The 12,186-nt window shown below is 49.0% G+C and overlaps 1 protein-coding gene across 7 annotated transcripts in view; it reads left to right on the plus strand.

Moving 5' to 3' along the window:
• Positions 1–12,186, plus strand: part of RBFOX3 (RNA binding fox-1 homolog 3) — a 2,040,484-nt gene that overhangs the window by 1,992,559 nt on the left and 35,739 nt on the right. The gene's annotated exons all lie outside the window — the stretch shown is intronic.

Genomic DNA, 12,186 nt, shown 5'->3' on the forward strand with positions numbered 1-12,186 from the left:
TCTATTTTATTCCTTATATTTTTCAAAAGCACATTCAACCAGAAGACAGCAGCGTACTGTCCAAAGAGCAATACGCAACAAAGCCAGGCATCACTTGCATAGAAACCTTGTAAAAACAAGGAGAGGGGCTCAATAGAGTCCAAAGGGACAGAGCACCAAAATATACTATAAAGTTAAAAAGATTCCCTTCGTACTTGCTGACAATGATATTGAGGGCACTCCTAAAGTGTCCTATCTAAAAGAAATGTCACATATGGAAATGTCAACCCAGACTAGCTGTTGACCTATGGGATTGGAAGCGCCCAAAATACAACAATGTGTGCCGGGGATGAAAAAAACTCCCTTATATTATCACAAAGACGATCCAATACACAGCAATAAAAATAACATAAGTAAAATCAATACAATGAATCAATATGAATTTTATTTAAAAAAGTGTGTAAATTGATACACAAATATATACAGTAAAAACAATTACATAAATCTATAAATAAAAAGCACAAAATAAAAACAATCAATCAGTGAAGTAACGTGGAAGGAAAAATTATACAATAAAGCACCACAAACATGCTTTGAACAGTGTTGATTTGTGCTCCCTATGGACCAATTACCACCGGGCACACTCTACCCTGGTCTTTGGCGATAGTGCCCTCAATATCATTGTCAGCAAGTACGAAGGGAATCATTTTAACTTTACATCACTTGCATAGAACCAGGGCCATAAATAAATAAAGATAACTTCATAAAACTTCGACTTATCTTGGTAGAGATAAAAACATGGAGTAAAGCAATAGCTCTTTTGAAGGAAAAGAGGAGAAGAGGGGCAAAGTACAGAGGCTCAATAGAGATAGCTGTGTAGCGTGCAAGGAAAAGAAGAGAGTCTTGAGTTAGATTACAGGGAGTGAAAAGGTGGGAAGATGAAACAGAGGTGGAGAGGGGAAAGGAGAGAGGACAAATTGACTAGATCATCATTGTTCTGGGTGAGGCGCAGAAAAGGGAGTGCGATAATTTAGATAGTGTGTACTAGTGGCTTTAAGGTTTTTCCCCTGAAGATCATTGGGATCTCCAAAAGACTAATTTTGGCCGGGAAAGCACACCATAGAGAAGGAATTGCCCCTAAAAAAGGCTTGGCTCGCTTCTCTGCAAGTTTTGAGTGTTTGCTTTCCAGGCTGCAGTAATAGAGGCTCCTCGGGTTCTTGTTGGCTTCAAGATATAGCCAGGTTATAGAAGGTATTCTTTTGTATGTAATGCAAACTAATTTAAATTTTATTTTGGCTTTTAAGAGGAGTCAATGGAAAAACCTGGGAAATATTGTCATATTGTCTTGTGCCAGGTATAGGTTTTGCCGCTGAATGAATGACAGCCCTGATGGATGTTAGCTGGTATAAGCGAGTGCCAACCTAACTAGAATTTCCGTAGTCAATTTTGGGTAAAACCATGGCCTGTATGACATGAAAGAAGTCCTTGGGCTGAAGGAAACAATTAAGTTTCTTGATGACAGGCAATGTGGCTCTAGCTTAATGTATACATGTAAGTCAAAGCACTTATCATACAATATTTATCAAGTGTTGGTCAACCATGCGGACCGATTGCATTCTAGTAGGTGCAGATCACAACTCATTTTTGCATTTTACTTTTCATTTTGTTGTGGCCTTGCAATAATCATGTATCTTGAAGTCTTATTGAACCGCTGATCTGCAGTCAGACCATCTTTTTACCTTCGTCTCTCAGGCTGCTTCATTAATCTAGGTGGCATAATACCTCACTAACGGCGGTGCAAATGTATGCTGGTCTGGCAGAGCTTTCACAGAAGCGTCTTACACTGCATAGATCATGTGTTGGGCAATAATGTTATCCCAGGGCACTTTAGTGATTTTTAGTTCACAATTTCACTTTACATGTCCTTGCAATTTTTGCAATCTCATATTTTGAGAGGTTTGTTCAAGCGAGGTGTCTATATTACTACTTAACATCAGAAGAGTTTATCTCCTTACCTTTGTTAAGACTGCACCTATTTTGTGGAGTCATCAATCGGGGCAGCATAATGTCTCACAACATGTGGTGCACGTCTTGATCTGCAAGGAAAAGGCTGGACTCCATAGTTTCCTTTAGTTTTTCCCAGTGCTTAATTTGAGCCAGTTGTTTCTGGTGCTTGGCACTGGCACTTAGTTGTCAACACCGGTGCTTGTGACAGTCTGCCACAAGGTGGCTCTGTCTGGCTAATTTAGAGATGACCACAACAATCGTTAATTATTAATTCAATATACTTTAAAAATTACTAATACCTGCCGTCAAATACTCTTGTAGGAGTGTGATGGTTAGTAGTTGTGTTGTTACTATCATTGGCAACATCGCAGGGACAATATATAATGCAAGCTACAGTGGCCTCCTGACAAGAGCCCTGGCATTTTATTTTTTTTTACAAATTAAGCACTTTTCATTCCATCGGAGCTTTTGTTGACCCGTTCTGGGATAAATATTGGAGGGTTGTGGGAAGTTTGGTCCCAAGGACCATAAAACAAAAATGATCATAATGAATAAAGGGCAAGGTTTCAGTATGATGTATTTCTTTCAAAACGAATATATGTCTGTGGTGAGATAAACACAGATTAATAGAATGTAATTGATGGAGTCTGGTGGAATAATAGACATCTCTACCCCATACAGTTCCCCGGATATGCTCATGCCCGCACACATATTTAACATAACCGAGAGTGGTTAAGATGACAGATGTGATGCTAGCCTATGGGGCAGGGAGGCAGGCTCTGCGAAGCCTCGACAGTGTCCCAGTATGATATCTCAGTCCTCCGCCTTGCCTGTTTATAGCCAGGCAATCGGCAGCATGACAGGTTCAGAGCAGAGCAGCTCAAGTCGTCTGGGTTCATGAAGCCGCTTGATGCAGAGTCTCTGGACACTTGACGCGAGTTGACACACGGGGCCTGATTCAGAGGTTGGTGGCCTCGTCCTCCAGACTGCAGGGGCGCTGGCCGCGCTGTTTCTATTCAGTTCCCAGGCCCTGGACCCGCATGCAGCTCTCAGTCAGCAGGCAGCTTTAGATAGTCAACCGCTCAGAGGTCCCCGTGTTGGGTGCTCTCTCCCCGGGCTGGATGGGGCACTGCTTGGGCACAGAGGGTGTATATTCCAGCCTGAGATCTGCAGGCCGGGGCCTCTGGTTAGGGAGTTGCTGAGTTGCAGGAATGCGTTCCTCAGTTAGAGGTACCATCCATCCTTTGACTCGGGTGGCAGGAAGGTCCGCTGCCACCCGCTGTGCAGTCTCCCCAGATTGCTCGCTTCACACCAGCAGGTTGACACGTCAGAGTAACCCCATCAACCAGTGCCTAGAGCTCTGTGGTAGGTGCTTGGATCTAGCGCCTGGTCGGCTGTTTTGTCATCATTCACCATGTGAAATAGGGACGAGGTGACATTTCACGGGGGTGGAGAAACGACGGTCGTGACAGCTGTGACCGCCAGACTTCCACCCCTTACAGGAACTGCAGGAGAGGAGGTGTGTTATGGTGTGGCAGGGGACGTATGCGAGGACTGCGGTCACGTGCACAGGAAATGTTAGAGGATGTGTGCAGGAGGTTAGGGTGTGGCACAGATTGTGTGCAGGTGGAATCAAGTTACGTTGTTTTCATTAGTGCAGCTCTAATGACGATCTTCCTGCATTGGGAGGTCAGTTCAATGCTGGGGTGGGGTAAAGCGTTCTGTATCGAAGCATCACAGTCCCGGTAGGTCAGTGTGTTTTGGTGTTGTGAGATTAGGGGTGGTGTACTGTTGCTAGATTTATCGCAGTGATTCCACGGTTATGGTTTATGTTACTGTGGTGCATGAATCTTTTGTTGTTTTGGCTGCATTTTGTCTCTTACATGGCTAAATTGCTGTGGCCTGGCTGGGTGTTCAGTCTAATGTGTGCCGTTTTAGGATGCCAGTTTGAACTGGTGTGTGGTGATACTCATCCGCCCGGATCGCGTGTTTTATGGACTTCTGTAGTGTGCTCTCCGTGAGCATGTGTGGTATGCTCTGGGCTCCGGTGACGCATGCGTCCTGAAACTGACTGTTCTGTAAGCCAAGGTTTGCTTACGTCAAAGTAAGATCTGCCGCAGGCTTCCAGGAGGAGAGCACGGTACACACCAGGGTACCACCTCGAATCCGCAATGGCTGACTGGGGCCTGTAATGCATGGATAAACATGCGTAAGATTGCGTCACACTGGAGCAGGTGATCTATAGTAAAGGTCAAATAGACGAATAAGGAAATACTACAATAATAGTCTTTTGCTGTTCCACAAGCTTATTCCTTCAGGGGACACCCACCTCCCTCCCGGGCAGAAGTCCAGTGGGGGTCTTTTCCTTGTTCCAGCCAGGTGTCAGCCTTTGTCAGTCTCTCTCTTACCCCCAAATGATTCTTTCCACTAAACCCGGTCTGTGACCCCAGCAGGGCCCCTCGCCTCTTGCTCCAGTGAGCTAGTGAAGGGGACTGAGGGGATGGGGGGGGGCTGCAAGGCCCTTCTGGTGGGTTCACGTTGTAACAAGCCAGGGTGCACTAGAGAGAAGAGGGCCTGCAAAACCGACTGCCCTGCAAGAGGCGGCAGTGGGCTAGCCGTCCAACCTACCCCGACAAGTTCCTTCATATGCCCCCCTCCAACCATTACCAACTGCCCCTGCCAGTCCTTCTGACCCCACCACCCAATATGTCAGTTTTTCAGAATGAACGGCTTAGTTCATATCCAGATTACTAGGGACAGTGAAAAGGACCATATATCTAAATTTCACTGATAAAAGCCCCCAGTATGCAACTGACGGATACACTCTGCCTACCCATTACCTCCTCGTAAGTCTTCCTCGCCACATGTGACACAAAGTGAGCTTCAGCTCCACACCAGAACCCTCCAAAGCAAAAGTCAGCATCCCATGCCTTTCATTCCTTCCTAACTTGGCCGACCCTCATCACCCCTGACCTCAATAAGAGGAGAGTCGGCCCATCCCGTTACCTGTTTTCTTAGTTCTGCGCTGGACTCTCCAAGTACACTGTGAGGTAAGTTCGGGGTCCTGCTCTAGCAGGGTCAACGACCACTGGGTAGAGGCCCTGCCCTAGCGTGCCTGAGTATGTGGGGGTCTTTACCTTTTGCTTCCCCTGTTTTCCCTAATGGTGGGTGTGAGAAGTTGGCCTGGTATATGATGCTCACTAGTTAAAGTGATCACCTTGTACCATGCCAAGCAACCCTTATGGTGTGGTTGTAAGTCAACCTTTTCGGACTAGCTGCCCTAGTGGTAGCGTAGGCTAAGCAGTCTTTGAGGCTAAACTCGTGAAGCGTGTTAAGCAAGCTGTTTTACCAATAGTAACCCCCTTTTATACCAATGAAAGGACACCACACAGATATATATTCAAAATATATATGTATTTATTTCTCAAAGTAACCCCTAGTCTCTTTATGAGCACAGGAGCACAAATCGTCAAACAAGATTATCACAGAATACACAGAAGTTGCACTTTATATGGATAGGCCCTGGTGGCCACTCGAACCATATACTAAAATAGTGGTATAAGTACCACGAACAGAAAAGGGAAAAGGCCTAGGGCCTCTAGAATCGCTGGGCCTACAAGGAGCTAACGTCAGTTAGTGACCAGGAGGTCCACGGGTGGCGTGTGCAGAGCAAATAGTCACACGCGTGCTCCCATAGGTTTCAATGGGTGCGTAAAAAGTACAAAGTTACTGCAAAGAAGATCTTCCGGGTTGACTAGGAACTTAAGATTTGGAACACAGGCACTAGAGATGTAATACTACACTTGGGCACAGGTGTGCCAGCTTTACCTCACCCACAGGAAGCGGGTGCATAGGCCTCGAAGTGCGTCGGGTTTCTTCTATCTGTTCCGTGGAGCTTGAAGACAAAGATGCTGCAGGCGGTCGGTCCGGGAGAGATGCAGTGGATCCAAGAGTGGATCGGAGATGTTGAAGACCTGTAAGCAGAGGGGACAGTGTTCACAGTCACTAGCCAGTGACCAGCGTGGCACCAGGTGGGTACCAGGCGATGTCGGGTGCAAACAGGTGATGAGGGGTAGCTTGTCTCCGCAGCCACGTGGTCCCTGGAGGTCGACGACGTCCAGGAGTCGGCTCACGAGCTGTCCCACGCAGGCTCTCGCTGTCGGCGGTGTCGGCGACTTGATCGAAGCAAACAAGCCTTGGCAAAAGCAATTGTAGAAGGATTCGGAAATCAGCTGTTGGTTCTGGCCAGCAAGGTCAGAGGGATTGCTCCTTTGGAGGGGAGCAAGGGCCAGTCTGGAGCAACCAGACCAGCGGTGTTTGTCGTAGATTTCGTCGCCAAGATGGCCACTAGCCAGCGGGCCAGCAACCGGTTAGGCGCGTCGAGTGGCAAAATGCAGAAGGGCCCCACGCAGATCGTGGAGATGCTGGAGGGCTCACCTTTGGTGCAGATGCTGCTCGAGGGTTGGGCTTCTCAGGACCCAAAGCACAACTTGGAGGGAGCCTCGGTTGTTGCACTGGTCAGCTTGTCGTAGTCGTTCCAAGATGGCTGGCTCCACGTGTCTCGGTGCCTCCACGGGTCTCCTCTTTGCAGGGACTGTGGATCGGGCGGTGAGAGGTCTGGAGGTCCAGGTCTTGTCAGTCTCTGGGCTCGGGCTCCGGCGGGAGGCGGCGGCAAAGCAGACGTTGATTCGCTGGATGGTGCTTGCGTTAGCAAGGTGGTCACTCCCTGACCACAGGGGAGATTGGCTTCAGTCCTCTGTGCAGCAGAGCGTCGAAGTTCCCGTCTTCTTCTTAGTTTTAAGTTGATTCCAGGATGTCTGAAGTCTTAGGACACAGCTCCTACCTTTAAGCGGATTCTAGGGGCCGGACTACCTGCTAGGTCCCTCCCTATGGGTGGGACCAGGAAGGGGGGTGGTTACACCCCCAATCCTTTGTCCAGCTCGCCCCAGGCCCGGGACTGGTGTGCCCCAGGACCGGTTTGAACTGGCATATGCACCGAGGCTCCTTGTGAGCCACAGGCATGTCTGGTTTCTTTCAAGCCCTACCTGACCAATACACAAAATCCTGTCTGGGGTGGTGCACGCACCTCCCCTGGCAGGAAACCCTTTGTCCACACCTCCCAAGCTGGAAGGACTCCCAGCAGCAGGAGGGCAGACTTGTGTCTGTGGTGGCAGCATCCATTTTGTGGAGCTGAGGCTATGTCTGATTTTACCCGGGTTTCAGGTACTGTACATGTCGTGTCCCTCTAGAAGGGTGGAATGCTAACCCCGTCGCCAGAATTGGCGAGGGGTTAGTATTCCAATTCGTATGACACCTTACTCGACATGTTTTGATAAAGCCAAACCAAAGATAGCATTTAACCGCGAGGTTCATAATGCACTTAAGAGTATATGGTATGACAATATCTGGAAACAGTAGAAGGAAGTTGTTCCGACCACTGCAGACAGGCCCAGCTCATGCCAGAGTACTATCTCACATGAAACCAAGCACTCTGCCTTCAGGATTGTTAAGGCCTGCCATAGGAGTGACTTATAGGTTACCAGGTGTCCCATTTAAGGTTAGGTATAGGTATACTACACCTAAGTAAGAGGTGGTTACACCAACTTACCCCAGCTGAGTGATCAGCCAGTTGTGTCAGATTTGTTAGGCCAAGCCTGGGGTGGCAAAATACATGCTTCAGCCCCGGGCAGGCCTTGGGTACACCAATGCCCTGGGCACCTAGTGTACACTGGTACAGGGGCTGACAGGGTGATCCAACCAATTGGGTATGTACCTAGGGTACATGGAGTCCATTTTAAAGAGAGAGCAGATAGCCTGAGAGCCTGAATGGCAGGATCTCAGGCCAACTAAGTCGAAAAACCAGCTAGACACTAGGCAAAAATTTGGGGGTAACCATAGTCAGATATCCACCTTCCTACACAACCCCCCCCCAAACGAAGGGAGATAAGGCTGACCTTGACCAGGTAAGCCTATATTGCCCAAGTGGCCATATAAGGAGGAACCAGCACTGGCATGGTTACCCCCTGTCTCATGGTCCACTAAGCAATCCCTCACCCTAAGGGTATCAGAGGGTCTCCACCATAGGGAATCTCTACCTTTGGCGTGTCTTGGCAAAGTAAAAGGCTGGTGTTGAGATGGAGTACTGAAGTGAGTGTCCTCAAAGTGAGGCCTCAGCTTCCTCCAATCATCCTTCACCATGGATGCCTTTCTTTCCTTAACTGAGTTGCACTGTGCTCTCAGGGTCAGCCTCTGGCTACCTAAAGCTGGAGGCTGGGTCCCTTTTGTGGGCTTACTGGAGGGACAGGTCAGGTTTGGGGCCCTAAGGTCCCAGGTTTGCCTGTGCCCAACAGAATCCCTCTGGGGGAGGTCCCTAACTACCTGTAAAGGAGATCCCTCAGGAATGTTTTTACCCATCACCTGACTAGGGCTACTAGCCAGGCGATCCTCATTCTTTTGATGGGGGGGTTCTTGTGGACAGGGGCCCTCTGGGGGTCCACTGGCCTCCCTGACCTCTGCAGCCCTGGGCTGACTGAGGCAGGGTAGAGAGAGGCAGGCTACCTGCACCAGACTGGGTCCCACCTTGGAAGGGGCCACTGACATCAGAGGCTCTGCCAGGCCAGGCCTGGCTACCTCTGGGGCAGTTCCTTCACAAGGGGTGAGGTCAGATCCCTGAGGAGGCTGACCTTTTCCTAATGTCTGGGGAGAGGGAGACTGTTCTTCCTCCCCACTACTCTCAGTTTGTGTGGAGTGATCCATAGTTTCAGGCTTCACTACACCTATGTCAGTCTGAGTATAGGCTGAGACCATTACAGCCTTGCCAACCTTTTCAGGGTGGCACTCAGTTTGTGTTTGAGCTGTGACTGTCACAGCTCTGCCAGTCTCTACAGGGAAGTCTGTCTGTGCCTGGGCTGTGGCTACCACTGCCCTTCCAACCTTTTCAGGGAGGAAATCTATTTGGACAGGGGTTGTGAATGGCACAACCCCCCTACCCTTTTGTGACAGGCCTACCATTTTAGAATGGGTGTCTTGTTCAACTCCAGCCCAAGCTGAGAGTTCTAAGTCATTCCCCAGTAAGCAGTCTACAGGCAAGGTTGGGGACACTGCCACCCTTTTAGGGCCAGTGACACCTCCCCAGCTGAGACATACCTCTGCCATGGGATGACTGTTCTGTTTGCCATCAATGTTAGTCACCTGGTAGGAGAAACCAGGCAAAAGCTGCTCAGAGGGAACTAGCCAATGGGCCACCATTGTGATGCTAGCTCCAGTGTCTCTGTAGGCCTCAGCTTTGGTACCATTGATGTAGGGCTCCTGTCTGTACCTACCCAAAGTGTTGGGACAGGCAGTGAAGTTGGCAAACCCCATGCCACCATCACAGACAAGAGTAGTTGCTGTAGGGGAATTGGCTAAGCCAGGGTCCCCCTGTGTTCCCCAAGTAATCCCACCCAGATTTCTGGGGGCACTCCCACCACCTGGGGGATTACTGCTGACAGTAATAGGTGGTGTGACAGGAGTAATTGGAGGAACAGTTTTGTTTTTAGCCCTTGGGCAACCGCTGTCAGTTTTCCAATGCCCAGGAGTTTTACACTCATGGCAGTAGGGCTTTTTAGCTGTGGTAGAGGAGGGAGCTTGGGACCCACCACCCTGTGTGGAGTTTTGGGGCCCTGAGGAAGGTTTCTCTCTTTCTTTATCCCCACCCTTCTCTTGAGGCTTGGTGGTATCTTTCTTTTGGTCACCACCCTGGTTTTTAGGCCTGATCCTGGTCCTGACCCATTTATCTGCCCTCTTTCCCAATTCTTGGGGAGAGGTCAAATCTGAGTCTACCAGGTGTTGATGGAGAAGCTGGTTTTGACAATTACTTAAAATCTGCTCTCTCATCATCAAATTGTACAATCCTGTATAATCAGACACCTTACTTCCCAGCAACCAACCCTCCAAAGCCTTAGTGGCACATTCCACATATTCAGACCAGTCCTGGGTCTGTGTCTTCTGGGTGTCTCTGAACATTAACCTGTACTGTTCAGTGGTTAAGCCTAACCCATCAACTAGGACACTCTTCAGGACTCTGTAATTTCTGACATCCTCTTCTCTAACAGTGAGGAGTCTATCTCTGCCTCTCCCCTCAAAGGAGAGCCATAAGATTGCTGCCCACTGGTCTTCAGGAACCTGCTGCACTTTGCAGGCTCTCTCAAGAGCAGTCATCCATTTGTGGATGTCATCCCCACTTTTGTAGGGGGGCACAATCTTGGACAGGTTCCTATTGTCAAAGACCCTATCTTTGTCCCTAGGGACATTGCTGCCACCAGTGGGTATAGACCCACTCTCTCTATGCTGCCTAGCCTTGCTCAGTTTCTCTTCCATCAGGGCTACTTCTAGCTCCTGCTTCCTGATCCTCAGCTGGGCTTCTTGCATCTTGGCCTCATGTTCCCTCCTCTGAGGGGTGGTCATCCTTCTCCTGGAATGACCTTGAGAGCCTCTAGAGCCATGGGAAGCATTGGAGTCACCTGAGCGATTCCTTTGCCTTCCAAGCCCTGTGTTAAGTCCACTGGGGAGATCCAGTGGGGTGAACCCACTGTCAGTCCCCAATAGCCTTGGTTTAGCTGGGCCAAGTATAACACTTGGCACTGGGCTAGTTCTCCCTTCATCCTCACCACTGTCTGTATCCCCCTCACTTTCCTCCTCTGTAGTATGGTTTTCATCTAAGGGATGGCTATTGGAAAGGGGTACCTCAGTGGCATCTTCAGAAGGGGGGCCTCCTGTTCCTGTCCCTAAGGGGGCTAACTGGGAAGCTCTCTTGAGCTCTCTTTGATTCTCATCATCTTGCAAGAGTGCTCTGAGCACAGCAGAGGTAGGGTTCTTGGGCTGTTTAAGGCCTCTAAGAGTTGCCAACTGCCTGAGCTCATCCTGATTAAGGGTAGCAAAGATGGATGGTGCCCTCGGGGGGTCACTCTCAACAGAGATGGGTACAGTGGACCCCTCTGCCCCAGCCATTGCTCTTAAGTGTGGGTGGATGTGTTGCAATCTACCTACACTTGGGTTTACCTACTAAACCTATCTAGTAGTTGTAGTCAGGGTGTGCTACTCCCTTTGCTCTACAACAACTAAGTTCAGTAGAACTTAAGTATATCTAATCTTGTTTTATATGTACCTACAGGTACCTATGTGATCTTTCAATTGGTAACCAAGAGATTACAATGGTAAAACACAGCAAGCTCAAATCCAACCGCTGCTCACCAATGTGAGAAGTTGGCCTGGTATATGATGCTCACTAGTTAAAGTGATCACCTTGTACCATGCCAAGCAACCCTTATGGTGTGGTTGTAAGTCAACCTTTTCGGACTAGCTGCCCTAGTGGTAGCGTAGGCTAAGCAGTCTTTGAGGCTAAACTCGTGAAGCGTGTTAAGCAAGCTGTTTTACCAATAGTAACCCCCTTTTATACCAATGAAAGGACACCACACAGATATATATTCAAAATATATATGTATTTATTTCTCAAAGTAACCCCTAGTCTCTTTATGAGCACAGGAGCACAAATCGTCAAACAAGATTATCACAGAATACACAGAAGTTGCACTTTATATGGATAGGCCCTGGTGGCCACTCGAACCATATACTAAAATAGTGGTATAAGTACCACGAACAGAAAAGGGAAAAGGCCTAGGGCCTCTAGAATCGCTGGGCCTACAAGGAGCTAACGTCAGTTAGTGACCAGGAGGTCCACGGGTGGCGTGTGCAGAGCAAATAGTCACACGCGTGCTCCCATAGGTTTCAATGGGTGCGTAAAAAGTACAAAGTTACTGCAAAGAAGATCTTCCGGGTTGACTAGGAACTTAAGATTTGGAACACAGGCACTAGAGATGTAATACTACACTTGGGCACAGGTGTGCCAGCTTTACCTCACCCACAGGAAGCGGGTGCATAGGCCTCGAAGTGCGTCGGGTTTCTTCTATCTGTTCCGTGGAGCTTGAAGACAAAGATGCTGCAGGCGGTCGGTCCGGGAGAGATGCAGTGGATCCAAGAGTGGATCGGAGATGTTGAAGACCTGTAAGCAGAGGGGACAGTGTTCACAGTCACTAGCCAGTGACCAGCGTGGCACCAGGTGGGTACCAGGCGATGTCGGGTGCAAACAGGTGATGAGGGGTAGCTTGTCTCCGCAGCCACGTGGTCCCTGGAGGTCGACGACGTCCAGGAGTCGGCTCACGA

This window comes from Triturus cristatus, chromosome 7 (genome assembly GCF_964204655.1).
Source record: "Triturus cristatus chromosome 7, aTriCri1.1, whole genome shotgun sequence".
Lineage (NCBI taxonomy): Eukaryota > Metazoa > Chordata > Amphibia > Caudata > Salamandridae > Triturus > Triturus cristatus.